Here is a 21,947-nt window from a genome sequence, read left to right as displayed (position 1 = left end):
TGATGGTTGCAATTACCACCTTCAAACTGCACCCAAATCTATACCTCCAGGCCTGACCTGTTTTCCTGAGTTTCAGACTTGCAACTGAGATTCAGGTATCTCACATGTACCTCAGTATAAACAGGCCAACAAATAAACTCAGTATCTTTCCTTTCAAATCTTTGCCCTTCCCTTGTTTCTATCTCAATAACAGTATGAACTCACCAATTCTGAAATTCAAGAGACTATGCAAGACTCCACAGGTATCCTCCACCTCTGACCAGTTAGTAAACACGTCAGAGAGAGTCTCTCTCTTAAATCTCTCTAGTCAATTCCATTTGTTCCCAATGCCTAATGCTTTAGTCTATTTTCTGCCCTACTTTCTAAATACCCAGAATTTCCCTGCAAGGCCTCAGGCCTCCAGCCTTGCCTGCTGTTTCTCACTGCTTTCCTCCAGCTCTCCATACATCACCCACAAGCTGCCAGAGGAATCTTCCAAAGAGCAAATCCATTCATGTCACTTCTCTTATTAAATTTTGGTTCTTCTCATAACGACAGAGTGGGATAAATTCTGCTTATCCTGTATGTATGTCCCTAACTCATCATATCCCATTCACTCCCTACACAGGTACCCGCCACTCCAAAACATGTGTTACTCCCTGAATATAGAAAAGTTGTCATAACTTTGCACATGATTTTCCTCCTATTTAAAAATGGGTCCTCTCTTCCTTATCCTGCTCAATTTACTCTCATTCTTCTTCTGTAAGCCTTTAACCAAGTTTACGTCATTTGAGAAGCCCTTTCCGAGCCACTAGTCAAGATTGGATATCCCTTCTACTATACTCCTGCAGCATCCTCCACCTATATCCTAGAGGTTTTCACTTTTCACAATAACTGTTTCCTCATTTGCATGTATCAATTTACTGTAAGCTTCTTAAGGACAAAGTTGATATCCTTAAATTCATTTTCATCGGAGCTTTCAAACTTATAACTCAAAATGTTAAACAGATAAAATCAAAAAAATACTTCTCTACTAAGCAAAGCCCTTTGATATTCCTGTATCTGTTGATAATCATATTATTACATTGTATATAATGAGAATATAACAACTAACATGACATGCTTTACATTTTACAGAGGATTTCAAATAACTCTTGGAAGCAGGCAATGTTTTCTACATTTTGTGGATAAGGAAACAAAGTTTCACAATATTTAAGTAATTTATCCAAAGTCCTTCAGTCAGTGTGTGGTAAAATTAATATTTAATCCAATTTTAGTTTGATTTCAAAATCACTGACTCGTAGTTGGTCACACAGAGAGATTTGGCTTAAATTCATAATTTAAAAGCTTAACATTTCTTAATATTAAGCAGCTTTACTATGCATTCCATTGTCCCAGATACTGGGCTGAAGTCACAGGCTGAAACAGCGACATCAAGAAATAGTCCATCAGCAGCATTCCCTTCAAGCAGTTATTTATCAACTACTCAGTACAGAAGAGTCATGGTCTATTCTAGAAAGACAAGCCCTGCTAAAAATCCTTTGGGGGAACACGTTAATTGCAACTGCAGGCACACATTATGAAGAATCATCATTTTCCTCTCTGAGCTGTTTTACAGACCAGCAAGATGAGTAGGGCCAACATTTTTTCCATAGGAGGACATCTCCAAATTTTTGAGTAGGTACCAGTAAAAGATGATCAGCAGAGGGGAAATACTTTATACTTTCTTAACATCTCTCAGTAATAGTGACGATCTTCAACTATATCAAAAGAGTTATAAAATAAACTTTATGGGTTAGAGGTAACTAAGGCAATTTTGAAGACCATTGCCCTAGCCACAATGATTTGTACCTTTTTCCAGCTCCTCCCTGGAACATAAGATCTCTCATCTAGCTAATGTAACTCAGGTGCTGTTTTCATTGAATTTTATTTTTAAAAACATATTTAGAATGTTAGAGGAGGGTCCTTATTTATTACTATATTTATATATATTATAATAATATTATGTGAGCATATATATGTTTGGGTAGGTTTGGGAGTGTGTAGCCTCTCTAAAATAGAATGTTAGAGAGAGAAAAACTTTAGTTATTATATTTATTCTTTATCATTTGAGAGATAACACAAAGAAGGTGAAGAAGGACTTGTCTAAGGTCCCTCAATAAATGATCATCATTCTACTTAATAAACAGCATTCTCCATATTTAATAAACATTGTTACCCACTGGAAAGTATACTTGACTCCAGGATCAGTAGAAGTGAGGTCTAATTCTCCCAATCCCATTTTTGCAGGTTTCCAAATTAATGCTAAATTTATTTATATTCCTTCAACTTCATATAAATTTTATGACAAAACATATATATCATATGCTGTCTGGAAGGAAATTTTTGCTCATCATGATTTGTCATAGGATCCTATCCCCAAGGTCCTCACACGGTCCGTGCCAGTCCTTTTAGGATTAGCAGCTGCTGTGAGCAGACACATAGCAGGAAGGCTGAGTAACTTGGCACACTTTAAATAGATCGAGTTTGGTTTTAATTTAAAGAATAATTTGAATCTGTAATGTTATTTAAACAAATGTAAAACCTCTCACAAAAACGCACATGCAGTAAATGATCAAAGCTGTGGTTATTTAGGTTTTTATTTGCTAAAAAAGTCAAGATAATATTTTTAGCAAAAATTTCCATTCTATCCTTAGCTATAACTTTGGAGGAAGGGACCCAGTTAAAATTTCAGTTTCTATCACTTTGCCAGAAATAAGCATATTTGGTAACCATTTGAAATATTTTGTCTTTTAGCTTCAAATCAATAGGGATTTAAGGTAGAGAGCATCAATCACTAATATAACAAATTGGATCATACAAAAATGCCCTTATTTTCCTCAGTATCACGTTATTTCACTATTATAATGTTTTAAGTAATTAGTGTAAAATAACCAGGACTATAGAGACAGTACTACCATTATTTTTAACATTTATACTCTTTATAAAAAAATTGGGAGCTTCTATTCCTGTTAAGATAAAGTATATTATTTTCCTATTGCTGCTGTTATAAATTACCACAAATCTAGTGGTTTAAAATAACACAAATTAATTATTTTACAGTTCTGGAGGTCAGAGGTCTGAACTGGGTCTTACTGTTCTAAAATCAAGTATGTTGGCAGGGCTGCCTTCCTCTCTGGAGGCTCTAAGGGAGAATCCGTTTCCTTGCTTTTTCCAGTTTCTAGAGGCTGCCCACATTCTTTGGCTCAAGGCCCTCTTCCATCTTCAAAGCCAGTAATAACCAGTTGAGTGCTTCTCACATCACCTCACTCAGACTCTCCTGCCTCCTTTCACTTTTTAAAGCCCTTGTGATTACACTGGGCCCACCCAGACAATTCAGGACAATCTCCCCATCTCAACATCAGATGATTAATAACATTCATTCCAACTGCAACCTCCAATTCTCCTTGCCATACCGTATAACATAGCATATTCATAGGTTCTGAAAATTAGGATACGGACATATTTAGGGAGCCATTATTCTGCCTACCACACAGAGTTAAACAACCCTGCTACTAAAAACAAAAATGCTGGAGACATATATATATATATATATATATATATATATATATATATATATATATTTTAAAGTACTGAAGAGCTAATGAGAGAATTACAGAACCAAAAATTCAAGGGAAAATGGGAACTCAAGAGTGTGAGAACTAATTTGGGGCTGAGGATATCTGTGCTCTATCAAACATTACTTATTTTTTGACGTCCTCATCTCGATGAAGGGGAAATAAATGAAAATCTAAGAACCATGCAAGATGAGAAATCTAACAGAAACCCCCCTCCACATTAATCTGGAATCTCAAGTGATCCCACCTACCTTTCTAACACCAGGATACCAGAAAGAAATTTGCTTAGGCCCTGAGAGGAGGTGGGAGAAAAGGGCCCCAAGAAGTTGCAATCACAAGCCAACACTTGCTCGGATGTGCAGCAAAGTCCATATATCTTAGGGGGACCAAATAACTTGTCTGATTGAATCTTCAACTGTCTAGCCAAAGCAGACACAAATTCTCTCTGGAGGAAACCACTCATTTTAGGCCTTAATGAATCACTATATATAATTTTTTAAAGGCAGTGGCCAATATACAATGAAAAGCAATCAAGTTCGCAAGAAAACAAAGCACCTTAGTGAAAATAAACACAAATAATAGAAAGTTAAAACAGGTCTGTTGAAATTACCAGATGTATATTCTAAAAAAACCTCCTTTTGCCTTTTGCCATATTGAAAAACATAAAAGATACATTTGAAAATATTTGCAGGAAATAAACTATAAAGTAATACATTTTAAGAAAACAGTACTCCTGGTAATAAAAAATAGAATAACCAGAATCTTTAAGCTCAATAGTTGGGTTTAACATCAGATTACAATATCAGATTAGATACACATGAAGAAATGGTTTGTAAACTGTTAAGTACATTTTATCTAAATGCAGTAGTCGGAGAAAAAAATGGATAATTTTTTTTTTTTAAAGAGAGAGAGAGAAATTAAAAGACATGGAAGATAGGGTGAGAAGGTCTAACATACATTTAATCAGAGTTCCAAAAGGAAAGGAAGAGAGAGTTGGGGAGCAGCAGTATTTGAGAAGTGAGAGACTGGAGATTTTCCAGGACTGATATAAAACACAATTTTGTAGCTTCACAAAGTCAGATGAATGCCAAGCACAATAAATAAAAAGAAAGTCAAGCCTAGATATATCATATTAAAACTATAAAACACAATACAGAAAGGAAATGCTTAAAGTTTCTAGGGCAGGGGAAGAATAAAAGGCAGGTTGCCTCCAAATAATTGACAGTTGGGATGAGAGCTGACCTCTCAAGAATAGTCATGGAAGTCCTAAGACAAGCAAATACATCTTTAGCGTGCTGAAAGAAAATAGCTGCCGACCTAGAATTCTACATCTGGGGGAAAGGCACGAGGAGATCTTTCAAGAATGGAGTTGTTGGGATTTCCTGGTGGTCCAGTGGTTAAGACTTCACCTTCCAGTGCAGGGGGTGTGGGTTCGATCTCTGGTCAGGGAGTTATGATTCCACATGCCTCAGGGCCAAAAAATCAAAACATAAAACAGAAGCAATACTGTAACAAATTCAATAAAGACTTAAAAAAAATGGTCCACATCAAAAAAAAATCTTAAAAAAAAAAAGAATGGAGTTGTGAAATAAAAATATTTTCAGACAAACAAAAACTTGGAAAGTCCACTGCCAGCCAACAGCCCCTGAAGGAAATTCTTCTGAACTTCATCAGAAGAAAAGTGACTGAGACAGGAGGTCAGAGATGCAGAAAAAATACAGAAAAAGAGATGGTTAACATGTGGGAATGTCTATATGAACACTCAGTATGTAACGAAAAACTATGATCAATGTCTTAAGGGGCTAAAAATGAAAACAAGTTTTAGGTGAACAGAGAAAGCCCTTTTATGATTTGTCCTTTTACGTGGCAATAAAGGCATGTTTCTCATTGATCCCCTGTAATAGTAGTTTTAATAAAAATAAATCCTCCCTCATTGACTTTCTATTAACTACATTCCAAATATACTGCTAAACAATTTACAGTTACTACCCTCAGTCCTATGAGGTAACTACTATTAAACACATTTACAAATGAGGAAACAAAACAGGAAGTTTACATAACATTTAACTATTCTAAATCTAGTAAGCAGTTGGGCCCAGATTTATCTTACTTTTGTCAGTATACTTTTCAAAAAACCCACATCCTAACAGCTAGGCTTCCTGAAAAGATTGGGGAATTTTTACTAACAGATATGCCTGTATTTTAGAGAGTGAAAGGATTTAAGGTTCTGATAAACACAAAATTTAGTTCTATAAAGCAACTGCTTCATGAACACAAAGAAGAGAGATAAGGAAAAACAATAATGTCATAGTAATATAGTGATATAATTCACAGACAGACATTTATTTTGTTCAGTAACTTAGGAAAATAGGCCAAAAAACCCAGTGAAATATGTATGTTTAAAGTTTGTAAATGTTTACTTTATATACCTAAATCTAAAATTAAAAAATGAAAACACCTACATTGTACTATAAATCAAATTTTATCCTTCAAAAATTTAATGAAATTTTTCTTGTATCTATATTAATCTGAGGGCCTTTTTCCCCAGTTCATTGGAACATAATCTAATCATTTTTTCTTGATTTATTCTTAAAATGCTATTTATGACATATCAAAAAACAGTATACAAATATTTATAAAGTGTACTGCAGTAGGTTAGGTAATGACCCCCCAAAGATGTCTATGCCCTAATCTCTGGGATTGTAAGTACATTGCCTTACATGGCAAAAGGGATTCTGCAGATGTAATTACGTTTATAAACCTTAAGATAGGAAGATCATCCTGAATTATGCATATGGACCCAATCTAATCACCTGAGTCCTTGAAAGCAGTGAAATTTCTCTGGCTAGAGGCAACAGAGGAGAAAAAATACGTAGCAGAAGAGGAAATCAGAGATTTCAAACCTGAGAAGGATTTAATATGTCACTACACTACTAGCTCTGAGATGCAGAGGTCTTAATGTAGGGATTGGAGGAAGGGCTTTTGGCAATTAAGAGCAGCCCCTAGCTGATAGACAGCAAAAAAAAAAAAAATGGGAATGTCAGTCCTACAACCACTAGGCTCTGGGTTTTATCAATAACCTAAATGAAGTTGGAGTAAATTTTTCCTAAAGCCTCCTGATAAGAACCCAGCAGACTGACACCTTGATTTTGCCCTTTGAAACTTGGAGCAGAGGAAAGAGCTGAGCCAACCCAGACTTCTGACATGCAGAGCTGTAAAATCATAAATCTTTGTTGTTTTAAGCCATTACATTTGTGGTCATTTGTTACTGCAAAAATAGATAACATACATGCAGCAAAACATTTAAAGTAAAATTGAAGTGCAAGTGAAGAGAAAAGCAAAACATATGTGGATATTTGCTGCATATTTGACTCTCGGCTATTTAGCAACCAACACAAACAGAAAAATAAAACCAGTTACAAAATTAACAGACATAAGACAGATATAAATGAGTTTGTCAAGATTACATAACTATACCTGTTAACTTCCTAAAGAGGAACATAATGAAGAATGTCAACTATATCCATAGAGTAGATAGATTTTAAAGGACCATCACACCATTTTTAATAATTTTCTTAATTGTAGGTCAACTTCACAATAATTTAGCAGTTTAATAAATGTCAAAAAAACAAGACCTTTCTAATATCTGAAATTTCAGTTATCTAGAGAAACAATTTCTAAATGATGTTCCAAGAAGTGTTAATTTTGAGAGATATTATTAGAAGCAATATTGTTGATTAGAACACCAGGCACCAGTTATCAATGCCAGGGGAGTACTCCAATTCCATGGAGGATAGCAAAGATCATCACAGTGCCAGCCACCAGGAAGAGAGGTCCAAACACTTCTGCCCACTGCATCTTGGTATAGGACTCGCCAAGGAAAAACACTGCAGAGTCAAGCACTGGGTGGAAAAATGCTTTAAACAAGGAAGAGTCAGAGCAAGATCAGCACCAACAGTGTGCATCAGTTCCTACATGGCTAGTGGGTCCTCTTGGCAGTGGAAACAGGGCAATTAGCTTTGCACCCCTCTCTTTATGCAGTAGAAGGACCCCTTCTCCTCCTCCATGTAGTCTGAAATACAGAAGCCTGTGGGACAGTGACACACATACTACAGCAGAACAAAGGAGTGCTCACTGAGTCTGAAATAGAGAAAGATGTTCCCATTCAAGGTGATAAACCCTGCATAGTCTGTGTAGGCATTTTACCTCTAGGTAAAGAAGTGTTCCAGGCCAAAGATCTATTCTTTTGTGGTTCCATGGGTGTCTAAAGACTGCCCATGAGACTGCTATCTTTCCTAACAAATATGCAAAAAAAATTTTTCATTAGATCACTAGGCAAAGGGGATCTCAATAAAGTAAACATATTTTTTGCTGTACGACATTGAAGTCCTTAATAGGCTATATATTTACTCTTTAACTTTGTAAGCAATATAGTTTTTAGCAAGAAATCCAAGAAAAAAAGTTTCAAAGTAGATTCCTGTGTAACTTAATAAATCAGTCCACTTTACAGGTTTATTGACTCTATGTCACTTAAATTATTATTTTTTAAATTTTAGGCAGTACGTAGATAGATAATTCACTGTCTGCCAGTGGAATTCCAGTTTCACAGTAGTAAAACCAAATTGTCTTCACATAAAGACAATGTTTAGCTTTTTGCTTTCTATAACTGGCAAGATGGACATAGGAAAAAAGAAATACATCAAGTATATCCACATGTGGCATTGTTATTAAACCATAATTACTTTAGAAAAGACTTTCAATTTACAACTCTGCTTTTCTCCCGGTCAGTCAAGTGAATCTTCCTTGTGACTGACTCTCAAAATAGTAACTTTGACTTTCATTTTAGTAAATTCTGTCATTATTTAGCACAAATCAGAGAAATATTCCACTATATTGCAGATCAATATTAACTTAATCTTTGTTATTTTTAAGATTATTTTTGACTGGAATTGTCTATCTAACATATATAAGGTATAAATTTATGACCCTGAAAAGTAGTCAATTCCATAATCCCAGGACACTGTGAAAGCTTATTTAACCAACTGCAACATGACCATTGGCAGACGTGTACATGAAACCAGAAGCTTATATTTAGTGTTGGGACATAAAATAAATGCAGACTAGAATAAATCAATATGAGTAATCCAGTTTTCTTTATTAAATCAGCAGTGGGAAAAGGCAAAAGGTTCAAATTCCACTCAAGTTATTGGGTTCAAAATCATCTTGTAATAAGAGAAATTTCCTAACCTATTGGTTGGTCTAAACTTCCTTACCATTTTAAAAACCTGTTAAATCCTCTTAAAGATTAACTTGATTGGAGTGAACATGAACACATTATTATTAAAGCCACTAATAGTAAAGTAAAATATCCCAGAGGACTTTCATTCATTTATTAATTTCCAAACACAGTCGGAAGTTATTTGATACAAGTGTCTGGTATAGCAGCAGTGCCCAAACTTTTGGCACCAGGGACCAGTTTCGTGGAAGACAATTTTTTCACAGATGGGAGGTGGGGGGGGTTGATGGTTCAGGCAGTAATGCGAGCGGTGGGGAGCAATGGGGAGCAGCAAGTGAAGCTTTGCTCGCTCGCCCACTGCTCACCTCCTGCTGTGTGGCCCAGTTCCTAACAGGCCGCGGCCCGGTATTGGTCTGCGGCCTGGGGGTTGGGGACCCCGTGGTATAGCAAGCAGGAGAAGAGAATTTGCCACTCAGTAAAGCAATGGTAGTATTCAATGAATAGCACCATTTAATAATTTCCATGGGAAGGGATTCAGAAAGGTTTCTTTTTTTTTTTTGATTTTTTGAATTTTATTTATTTTTTTATACAGCAGGTTCTTATTAGTTATCTATTTTATACATATTGGTGTATACATGTCAATCCCAATCTCCCAATTCATCACACCACCACCAACAACAACCCCCCCCCCCCCACCCGCCACTGTCCTCCCTTGGTGTCCATACGTTTGTTCTCTACATCTGTGTCTCTATTTCTGCCCTGCAAACCAGTTCATCTGTATCATTTTTCTAGGTTCCACATATATGCATTAATATACGATTTGTGTTTTTCTCTTTCTGATTTACTTCACTCTGTATTCTTTGTTATATACAAATAGAAAGATTAAAAAATCTCAGAATTGTCCATCATATGAGTTTTATTCTAACACAAGGCAATCAAGTTCAGGTTTCTGCTGATAAAGATAGAGCCTTGGATATATACTGTATCTCTCAAAATGGTATTATTTTAAAATGTATCCATTTAAAGATAAAAATACCTTGCTGGTCTTGAATTCCTCAACCATATTTTCGGACAGGTGGATATGTTTGCAGATGAGTTCACAGAAATTAAATATTATCAAATTAAGAAAAATATGGAAGATCTAATACTATTTTTCTTCCAACCTTAAAAGAAATTTCTCTTATATGTCTTGTCAGATTTTAGGATTGGTTTGGTAAGCATCATCCGTGGAGTCTGTTCACGAAGAAATTTAATTCCAATTTAATCATGGTATGATTTAACTTAAAATGTTTTAAAATATATGGACTAGAAATATGTCCTACATTGTCTCAAAACCCTTTTTCTTTTCTTGCCTTTACCCAGCTTCTTAAAGAAGCTGGTAAATATGCTTTTTTACCTAACTAGTAATTCAGAAAACCCTAAAATTAGCCTTGAAGTTGTTCACGTTAAATTCTCTAATGCTTTCCTAATTACCAAATTCAGTTACCCTTTGCTCAGTACTCATCCTATTTGGTCATTCTTACAGTGCTACTCATTATCTCTTCTTGAAACTCTTTCTCCCTTTGACTTCCATGATCCTACTTTATTCCTACTTCCACGGCTGATTATTGCCAAAATCTCTCAGTGGGGCTTTTCCTTCACCCTCTTTTTCCTCTACCAGCCTCGTCCTGACCTAAATTCCTGCTACTCATTTCTATTCTACACAAAATTGATTGTTGATGCCTTCCTATGGAATTTCCTCTTTGACGAATGTCCATCTTGGTAATCACTCTTCCAGTGAAGAAACTAAAAAAGTGAGACAAAATCATTTAAAAATATTTTGGGGGAAATTAAAGAATGCTTGTGTGGCATTATCAGAGCAAGCAATGGGAGAGGATGGAAATCCAGAGAAGTGAGTCCAACATTCAGGATTCTCTTGCTCTCACTGAGTTTACCAACTGGGAGAGGATGGAGGAAGAAAATCAAAGTCTAGGGTCTCCCAAAGGAGTGACCCTGGTGAATCAACCCTGAACTTGAACTGAAGACCAAAAGGATGCATCCTAGGACTGACGGGATAAGCCAAGTAAACCATGCTTTGCATGCTCTGAAGCTTGGTTTTGAAACATGTATGTAGAAATATCATGCCTCAAGGTTGAATTAAGGTTATCTGGATTGTTGGAGACTATGCCAATGGTAATTTAAGATCCTCTTTGGTGGATTTTCTTAGGACTCATTAATCTCTATAAATTAAACGTTAAATTTAATATCTATCACACAATTAAAAATCACCAGAAACATAGGAGAGAAGACTCCACGAATGAGAAGAGAAATGAAAGACAACAGAATAGAATCTTAGGTACTAAAAGATATTGGTATTATTTGACATAGATTATAGATACACATCTTTAATATTTTTAAGGAGGTATATGCCAAGCTTCAGTTTTGTCGATGGAAAATGGTAAAGTTACATAAAAGATATGAAAAAGAACTAGCTAGATATAGAAACAAAAAATACAACAATTCAGTGGTTTTTGCTTTGGAGCAAATTAGACATACACGAAGTAAAAACAGATGAAGTCGAGTATAAGCCTAAAAAGTCAATCCAGAGTAAAATTCAGGAGGTAGAGGACAGGAGTGAAGGTGGGAGGATGAAACAGAAGGGAGTGTAAAAGGACACAATAATGAAGTTTCAAAATATGTTTAATTAGAGTTTTAGGATGAGATGGCACAGAGAATGCATCAGAAGCAGTATTTAAAGGGATTAAAGGCAAGAAAGACATCAATTGATGAAAGACATCAATTCATAACTTTAAGAAACCCAGAGAATCCTAAGCAAATAAATAAAAATAATCTAAAACCAGATGTATTTTAGTGAAACTGCAGAAAACCAAAGACAAAATCTTCAAGGTAGTCAGAGAAGCTGTAACATAGTCACCTCTGTAGGTGAAAATTCTAATACCTTGATTCTTTTCCCAAGCATTCTCATACTAGTTCTACAATTGACTAGAAATTTTGCCTTTAAATATTCTAAGTGAGTTATAGTTAAATTTGTATAAAGAAAGAAAAAGGACGTTAAATCACTCAGCTCTCCATTTACACATTAAAATGTTCACATTGCATTTTCATAATATGAAAATAATAAAAAGGAACATTAAATATAAACTTAGAGAGGATCTATTTCCTTAATGGTTAGATTTCCAAAGTAGCTCAACATTCTTGTTTTCCCTGTCTTTACTGGGAAATGAACTGACAGCCATTATTAAATGAGATGATAGATGTCACAGAGTGTTACATAAGTCCTATTAAATGCATGGATATAAATGAGCTTGAAAAAACAACCTCCAAATTAGAAAAACAGAAAAAGCACAAGCTTTCCCTTTCTGATCAGAGAAATCAAATTAAGAAAACGACTGTGTTTAACATAATTGTCAAATATATGTTACATTTGGGTTATATAGCAAGTTTTTTTAGTCTTTAAAAACACAAAGTTTAAATGTCGTATGACGTTTTTAATGTGAAGCTAAATGTTATGGAAATTGTCTTAAATAACTCTGCTAAGAAACTAACCCTAAATCCACTCACCCCAATTCATTCAAGCCCCTATTCTGGCAGAGAGAGATGGAGACACCTCCAAAGATGATTCTTTGCACAATTTACAGTTCTTTTATGAAATGCAAAAGCTCTGAAATCCAACTGCTATGTCTGTGTGTACGTGCATGCTTCTTATTTTATTTTGCCATAGAAGTTAACTGGAATTGACAGAAGGCTACTAATATTCTTCATTTAGACAAAACTTTGCCCCCCAATGTTTTCCTCCCCGCCGCTGGCAAATTTGCTACAGAAAGTATTGATTGCTGGACTAAGGGTGCTGCAACAGACCCCCTAGGGGTGTTGCATAATACATGGTACATGTACCCTTTAAAAGCTCTAAAATATACTGGATTCTAAACACATCTGGCACTAAAGGTTTCTAAGTGGGATATATTCTTACACAAAGCAATGGCGAGGATCTGTTGGTGGCAAATGCTTATATATACATCATCACCGCCAAATAAGAACAGGTATGTCCAACATTAACTAAGAATGGAGCTCTTGAGGGTTTTCTTGGGTCAGGGGGCAGGGGCAAAAGACAACTGCATGATATAAAGAAAGGACGCATCTCTACAGTTTGCATTTGTAGAGAAGACAATTTGCTGAAAATTTTGCATTTAACAGCACAAGATATAAAAATTTTAAAAGACATATATCACTGCTACATTTAGAAGACAACTATTCAACAAAAATAAACTTTAATAGAAAAAAGAAAGACAAATGAGACCTGAGATTTTGTTTCAGTACTGTTTTTTCTGTAACTTGAATTTAAGGAGATTCTGAAAATATGGGTAGATTGGTTATTATTCTACATAGGCTAGTAAGCTGGCTATTTTTTTCTGCTTTAACCTTCATACCAGACCCTCTCTTCAGAGCCGAAAATCTTGGGCTATGACAATGGAAAATTAGGTGTTTATTCTTTTTCCTACTGGGTTTTCTATAGTAATAAAGTTATTGAAAATGGAAATAAACTAAACAAATAGGTTAGGCTTTTAAAAAAAAAATTCTAGGCAGAAGAGCTCAGACTTCCCAAAAGGCAAGAAAATCCCCATGTACCTGGGTAGGGCAAAAGAAAAAGAAAAAACACAAAGGAATAGGGACGGGACCTGCACCAGTTGGAGGGAGCTGTGAAGGAGGAAAGGTTTCCACACATTAGGAAGCCCCCTCACTGGTGAATACTGGGGGGTGGCAGGGGGAAGCTTCGGAGCCACAGAGGAGAGCGCAGCAACAGGGGTGCAGAGGGCAAAGCGGAGATGTTCCCGCACAGAGGATCGGTGCTGACCAACACTCACCAGCCTGAGAGGCTTCTCTGCTCACCTGCCAGGGTGGGTGGGGGCTGGGAGTTGAGGCTCGGGCTTCAGAGTTCAGATCCCAGGGAGAGGACTGGGGTTGGCTGCGTGAACACGGCCTGAAGGGGGCTAGTGCACCACAGCTAGCTGGGAGGGAGTCCAGGAAAACGTCTGGACCTGCCTAAGAGGCAAGGGACCATTGTTTCAGGGTGCACGAGGAGAGGAGATTCCTTCCCTGTCTGCCCAAAGAAGGCAGAGCACCGCCTAAACGACCTCCAGAGATGGGTGCAAGCCATGGTTATCAGCTTGGACCCCAGAGACGGGCATGAAACACTAAGCTGCTGCTTCTGCAGCCACCAAGAATCCTGTGTGTAAGCACAGGTCACTATCCATAACGCGCCCCCCCCATCCCGGGGAACCTGTGCAGCATGCCACTCCAGGGTACTGTGATCCAGGGACAACTTCCCCGGGAGAACACATGGTGCGCCTCAGGATATTGTAAAGTCATGCCGGCCTCTGCTGCCACAGGCTCACCCTGCATTCCGTACCCCTCCCTCCCCCTGACCTGAGTGAGCCAGAGGCACCTCATCAGCGCTGCTTTAAACCTGTCCTGTGTGGGCAGGGAACAGATGCCTGAGGGCGACCTACAAACAGAGGTGGGGCCAAAACCAAAGCTGAACCCCAGGAGCTGTGGGAACAAAGAAGAGAAAGGGAAATTTCTCCATGCAGCCTCAGTAGCAGCAGATTAAATCCCCACAAGCAACTTGATGTACCCTTCATGTGTGGAATACCTAAAAAGACAAAGAATTGTCCCAAAATTGAGGCAGTGGACTTTAGGAGCAAATGTACACTTGCGGTTTGCTGCCTATGACTGATTTGTTTCTGATATTTATGTTTATCTTAGTTTAGATTTTAGCACTTGTTACCAATGGTGGATTTGTTTATTGGTTTGGTTGCTCTCTCTTATTTTTTATTATTATTTTCTATGTTAATAATTTTTCTTAATTTTTTAATTTATTATTATTATTATTATTATTATTATTTTTTTTTTTCTTTTTGCGGTATGTGGGCCTCTCACTGCTGTGGCCTCTCCTGTTGCGGAGCACAGGCTCCGGACGCGCAGGCCCAGCGGCCATGGCTCACGGGCCCAGCCGCTCCGCGGCATGTGGGATCCTCCCAGACCGGGGCACGAACCCGTATCCCCTGCATCGGCAGGCGGACTCTCAACCACTGCGCCACCAGGGAGGCCCTAATTTATTATTTTAAAATTTCTATTAATTAATTAATTAATTAATTAATTAATTTCTCCTTTTTCTTCTGAGCCATGTGGCGGACAGGGTCTTGGTGCTCTGGCCTGACGTCAGGACTGAGACTCTGAGGTGGGAGAGCCGAGTTCAGGACATTGGACCAATCAGTGACAGCTCACCCAGAGATCTCTGTCTCAATGCTAAGACCCAGCTCCACCAAATGGCCAGCAAGCTCCAGTGCTGGACGCCCCATGCCAAACAAATAGTAAGACATGAACACAACCCCACCCATTAGCAGAGAGACTGTCTAAAATCATAATAAGGTCATAGACACCCAAAAACACACCACTGGATGTGGTCCTGCCCACCGGAGAGAAATGATCCAGCCCCACCCACCAGAACACAGGTACCAGTACCCTCCACCAGGAAGCCTACACAAGCCACTGAACCAACCTCACCCACTGGGGGCAGACACCAAAAACAACAGGAACTACAAACCTGCAGTCTGTGAAAAGGAGACCCCAAACACAGTAAGTTAAACAAAATGAGAAGACAGAGAAATATGCAGCAGATGAAGGAGCAAGGTAAAACCCCACCAAACCAAACAAATGAAGAGGAAATAGACAGTCTGCCTGAAAAAGAATTCAGAGTAATGATAGTAATGATGACCAAAATCTTGGAAATAGAATGGAGAAAATACAAGAAACGATTAACAAGCACCTAGAAGAACTAAAGGGCAAACAAACAATGATGAACAACACAATAAATGAAACTAAAAATTCTCTAGAAGGAATCAATAGCAGAACAATGAGGCAGAAGAATAGATAAGTGACCTGGAAGATAAAACACTGGAAATAACTACCACAGAGCAGAATAAAGAAAAAAGAATGAAAAGAATTGAGGAGAGTCTCAGAGACCTCAGGACAACATTAAACACACCAACATTCGAATTACAGGGGTCCCAGAAGAAGAAGAGAAAAACAAAAGGGACTGAGAAGATATTTGAAGAGATTATAGTTGAAAACTTCCCTAACATTGGAAAGGAAATAGTCAGTCAAGTCCAGGAAGCACAGAGAGTCCCATACAGGATAAATCCAAGGAGAACACGCCAAAACACATATTAATCAAACTATCAAAAATTAAATACAAAGAAAAAATATTAAAAGTAACAAGAGAAAAGCAACAAATAACATACAAGGGAATCTCCATAAGGTTAACAGCTGAACTTTCAGCAGCAATTCTGCAAGCCAGAAAGGAGTGGCAGAACGTATTTAAAGTGACGAAAGGGAAAAACCTACAACCAAGATTACTCTACCCAGCAAGGATCTCATTCAGATTTGATGGAGAAATAAAAACATTTACAGACAAGCAAAAGCTAAGAGAATTTAGCACCACCAAACCAGCTTTACAACAAATACTAAAGGACCTACAAAAACAAACTGAAAACAATTAAGAAAATGGTAATAGAAACATACATATTGATAATTACCTTAAATGTGAATGGATTAAATGCTCCAACCAAAAGACATAGACTGGCCGAATGGACAAAAACAAGACCCATATATATGCTGTCTACAAGAGAGCCACTTCAGACCTAGGGACACATAAAGACTGAAAGTGAGGGGATGGAAAAAGATACTCCATGCAAATGGAAATCAAAAGAAAGCTGGAGTAGCAATTCTCGTATCAGACTTTAAAATAAAGGATATTATGAGAGACAAAGAAGGACACTATATAATGATCAAGGGATCAATCCAAGAAGACGATATAACAATTGTAAATATTTATGCACCCAACATAGGAGCACCTCAATACATAAGACAAATGCTAACAGCTATAAAAGGGGAAATCAACAGTAACACAATAATAGTAGGGGACTTTATCACCCACTTTCACCAATGGACAGATCATCCAAAATGAAAATAAGTAAGGAAACACAAGCTTTAAATGATACATTAAACAAGATGGACTTAATTGATATTTATAGGACATTCCATCCAAAAACAACAGAATACACTATCTTCTCTGATCATGGAACATTCTCTAGGCTAGATCATATCTTGGTTAAAAACCAAGCCCTGGTAAATTTAAGATAATTAGAATCATATCAAGTACCTCTTCCGACCACAATGCTATGAGAGTACACATCAATTACAGGAAAAAAATCTGTAAAAAATACAACCTCATGGAGGCTAAACAGTAAACTACTAAATAACCAAGAGATCACTGAAGAAATCAGAGGAAATCAAAAACAACCTAGAAACAAATGACAATGAAAACACGACGACCCAAAACCTATGGGATACGGCATAAGCAGTTCTAAGAGGGTAGCGTATAGCAATAGAATCCTACCTCAAGAAACAAGAAACATCTTAAATAAACAACCTAACCTTACACCTAAAGCAATTAGAGAAAGAAGAAAAAAACCCCCAAAGTTAGCAGAACGAAAGAAATCATAAAGATCAGATCAGAAATAAATGTAAAAGAAATGAAGGAAACATTAGCAAAGATCAATAAAACTAAAAGCTGGTTCTTTGAGAAGAGAAACAAAACTGATAACCCATTAGCCAGACTCATCAAGAAAAAAAGGGAGAAGACTCAAATCAATAGAATTAGAAATGAAAAAGGAGAAGTAACAACTGACACTGCAGAAATACAAAAGGTCATGAGAGATTACTATAAGCAACTATACACCAATAAAATGGACAACCTGGAAGAAATGGACAAAATTCTTAGAAAAGCACAACCTTCCGAGACTGAACCAGGAAGAAAGAGAAAATATAAACAGACCTATCACAAGCACTGAAATTGAGACTGTGATTAAAAATCTTCCAACAAACCCAGGGCAAGGTGGCTTCTTGCCCAAGACAAGTTGGCTTCACAGGCGAATTCTATCAAACATTTGGGGAAGAGATAACACCTATCCTTCTCAAACTTTTCCAAAATATAGGAGAGGGAGGAGCACACCCAAACTCATTCTACAAGGCCACCATCACCCTGATACCAAAATCAGACACAGATATCACAAAAAAAGAAAACTACAGACCAGTATCACTGATGAACATAGATGCAAAAATCCTCAACAAAATACTAGCAAACAAAATCCAACAGCACATTAAAAGGACCATACTCCGTGATCAAGTAGGGTTTATCCCACGAATGCAAGGATCCTTCAATTTAAGCAAATCAATCAATGTGATACACCATATTAACAAACTGAAGGATAAAAATCATGATAATCTCAATAGATGCAGAAAAAGCTTTTGACAAAATTCAGCACCCATTTATGATAAAAACTGTCCAGATAGTAGACATAGAAGTAACCTACCTCAAAGAAATAAAGGCCATATGTGACAAACCCACAGCCAACATCATTCTCAATGGTGAAAAACTTAAACCATTTCCTCTAAGATCAGGAAGAAGACAAGGTTGTCCACTCTCACCACTCTTATTCAACATTGTTTTGGAAGTTTTACCCACAGCAATCAGAGTGGAAAAAGAAATAAAAGGAATCCAAATTGGAAAAGAAGAAGTAAAGCTGTCACTGTTTGCAGATGACATCATATTAATACATAGAGAATCCAAAGATGCTACCAGAAAACTACTAGAGCTAATCAATGAATTTGGTAAAGTAGCAGGATACAAAATTAATGCACAGAAATCTCTTGCATTCCTATACACTAATGATGAAAAATCTGAAAGAGAAATTAAGGAAACACTCCCATTTACCACTGCAACAAAAAGAATAAAATATCTAAGAATAAACCTACCTAAGGAGAGAAAAGAACTGTATGCAGAAAAGTATAAGACACTGATGAAAGAAATTAAAGATGGTACAAACAGATGGAGAGATATACCATGTTCTTGGATTGGAAGAATCAACATTGTGAAAATGACTATACTACCCAAAGCAATCTACAGATTCAATGCAATCCCTATCAAACTACCAATGGCATTTTTTACAGAACTAGAACAAAAATTTCACAATTTGTATGGAAATACAAAAGACCCCAAATAGCCAAAGCAATCTTGAGAAAGAAAAACAGAGCTGGAGCAACCAGGCTCCCTGACTTCAGACTATACTACAAAGCTATAGTAATCAAGACAGTATGGTACTGGCACAAAAACAGAAAGATAGATCAATGGAACAGGATAGAAAGCCCAGAGATAAACCCACACACATATGGTCACCTTATCTTTGATAAAGGAGGCAAGAATATATAGTGGAGAAAAGACAGCCTCCTCAATAAGTGGTGTTGGGAAAACTGAACAGCTACATGTAAAAGAATGAAATTAGAACACTCCCTAACACCATACACAAAAATAACCTCAAAATGGATTGAAGACCTAAATGTAAGGCCAGACACCACCAAACTCTTAGAGGAAAACAGAGGCAGAACACTCTATGACATAAATCACAGCAAGATCCTTTTGGACCCACCTCCTAGAGAAATGGAAATAAAAACAAAAATAAACAAATGAGACCTAATGAAACTTAAAAGCTTTTGCACAGTCAAGGAAACCATAAACAAGACGAAAAGACAACCCTCAGAATGGGAGAAAATATTTGCAAATGAAGCAACTGAAAAAGGATTAATCTCCAAAATATGTAAGCAGCTCATTCAGCTCAATATCATAAAAACAAACAACCCAATCCGAAAATGGGCCAAAGATCTAAACAGACGTTTGTCCAAAGCAGATATACAGTTGCCAACAAACACATGAAAGGATGCTCAACATCACTAATCATTAGAGAAATGCAAATCAAAACTACAAGGTATCACCTCACACCGGTCAGAATGGCCATCATCAAGAAATCTACAAACAACATATGCTGGAGACGATTTTGAGAAAAGAGAACCCTCTTGCACTGTTGGTGGGAATGTAAATTGATATAGCCACAATGGAGAACAGTATGGAGGTTCATTAAAAAACTATAAATAGAACTACCATATGACCCAGCAATCCCACCACTGGGCCCAGACCCTGAGAAAACCATAATTCAAAATGAGTCATGTACCACAATGTTCATTGTAGCACCATTTACAATAATCAGGACACGGAAGCAACCTAAGTGTCCATCAACTTAGGTTGGATAAAGAAGATGTGGCACATATATACAATGGAATATTACTCAGCCATAAAAAGAAATGAAATTGAGTTATTTGTAGTGAGGTGGATGGAACTAGAGTCTGTCATACAGAGTGAAGTAAGTCAGAAAGAGAAAAACAAATACCGTATGCTAACACACATATATGGAATCTAAAAAAAAAAAAAGGTTCTGATGAACTTAGGGGCAGGACAGGAATAAAAACGCAGATGTAGACAATGGACCTGAGGACACAGGGAGGGGGAAGGGTAAGATGGGATGAAGTGAGAGAGTAGCATGGACATATATACACTACCAAATGTAAAATAGATAGCTAGTGGGAAGCAGCTGCAGAGCACAGGTAGATCAGCTCGGTGCTTTGCGACCACCTAGAGGGGTGGTATAGGGAGGATGGAAGGGCGATGCAAGAGGGAGGGGATATGGGGATATATGTATACATATAGCTGAATCACTCTGTTATACAGCAGAAATTAACACAACATTGTAAGGCAACTATACTCCAATAAATATGTTAAAAATTTTTTAAATTACTACAGGAAACTTTATTTCCTCATTGAATAGAAATATATGATTAATAAGAAAAATGTGATACCAAATAACACATCATTAGCAAATGTCAATTGAAAAATCAAATACACTTTATGAATCTTAATGAAAAATTGTGAGATGTATATCATACCAAATGGGATAGCAATGGGCCAATAAGAAGTGAAGAGAGTAAAAGCACAAGTTATCAGGACTGGTAAATTCTGATTTAAATATACTATATTAACTTTTTTCTGTGTGAAGAAAATAGTAAGCCATATACACATAACTATGAAGATCAACCTGTATAACCTAAAAAACAATTAAAGGATAGAAATTAGGCATACCTAATGCTTAAATAAATACCCCATACTTCAAGAATAGTGCAATCTTTGGAGTAATAAGAATTCTTTTAAACTTCCAATATAAAATGACAATAAGCAAATATATTGATAAAGAATAATCTTGTTTTTCATAGTATAGTTAAGAGCAGAACAAATTTATTAAATAATCTGCACAGATACAGGCAATTTACCTTAAGAATGTGTTCCAATAGTCAGAAACAAATTAATTGACTGTTCAAGCTTTTGTATATATATTTGTATTGTTTTGTTTTTTAATTCTTTGGTATGGAAGAATTAGAGGAAGGCATACTGGGAAAATAATAACCATCATGGGAGAAATCCGTTTACCTTCCTTTTAAGGGGGTAAGAGAAAAACTGAGAGGAAAAATACAGTGTGTACAATATGAATATTTAATATCGAGATGGTAGGAGGGATGCTGTCAAATTATACTGATCTTTCCAGTTTTATTTTAAAACATTTGTTGTTCTTTATGGTTTCTGTCTTTAAACAATTGATGTATCTCCGATTCCATGCTACAGCAACCTACTGAAATATTCAGGCAGGATACTGAAATACTCCCAATCTTTCATAATATTTAGATACAAAATAACTTGGATATTCACAGATCATTCAGGGCTCTCTCTTGAGCTTGGAGTTTGTGACTTTTGCCAGAGCAAAGGGTTGTATGATGGAAAAGCATGCCTCCAGACTCTGGGCTTTAAAGCAGCTATGTAGTGGGTGACAAGGAGAAAGCCATATGATACTGAACTAGATACTGTTATGATGTTATACTTACTTTAAGATGGTGGTATTATCACAACAGATGTGAGATACTGTCAAATATGTGTTTTTTTGGGTTTAAGTTCATTTAAACACAGACAACAGCCAGAAAGTGAATATTTCTTGATAAAGGCCTAAAGAAAGCACGAATATGGCTTGTTTGTGGACTTTGAGGAGACCTGATTAAAATGGAGTCTATCTTTGGAAAAAAATGGGAAATGCAGTTAGTTAGCAAAAGAGAATATATCA

The 21,947-nt window shown here is 36.7% G+C and overlaps 1 protein-coding gene across 4 annotated transcripts in view; it reads right to left on the bottom strand.

The window, feature by feature from the left end:
* Positions 1-21,947, bottom strand: part of AGMO (alkylglycerol monooxygenase) — a 344,244-nt gene that overhangs the window by 98,803 nt on the left and 223,494 nt on the right. The window lies entirely within an intron of this gene.

Source organism: Mesoplodon bidens, assembly GCF_964165515.1.
Source record: "Mesoplodon bidens genome assembly, chromosome: 9".
In the NCBI taxonomy this organism is placed as follows: Eukaryota; Metazoa; Chordata; class Mammalia; order Artiodactyla; family Ziphiidae; genus Mesoplodon; species Mesoplodon bidens.
The sequence above is the reverse complement of the archived record's forward strand: the minus strand, read 5'-3'. Positions and strand labels throughout refer to the sequence as shown.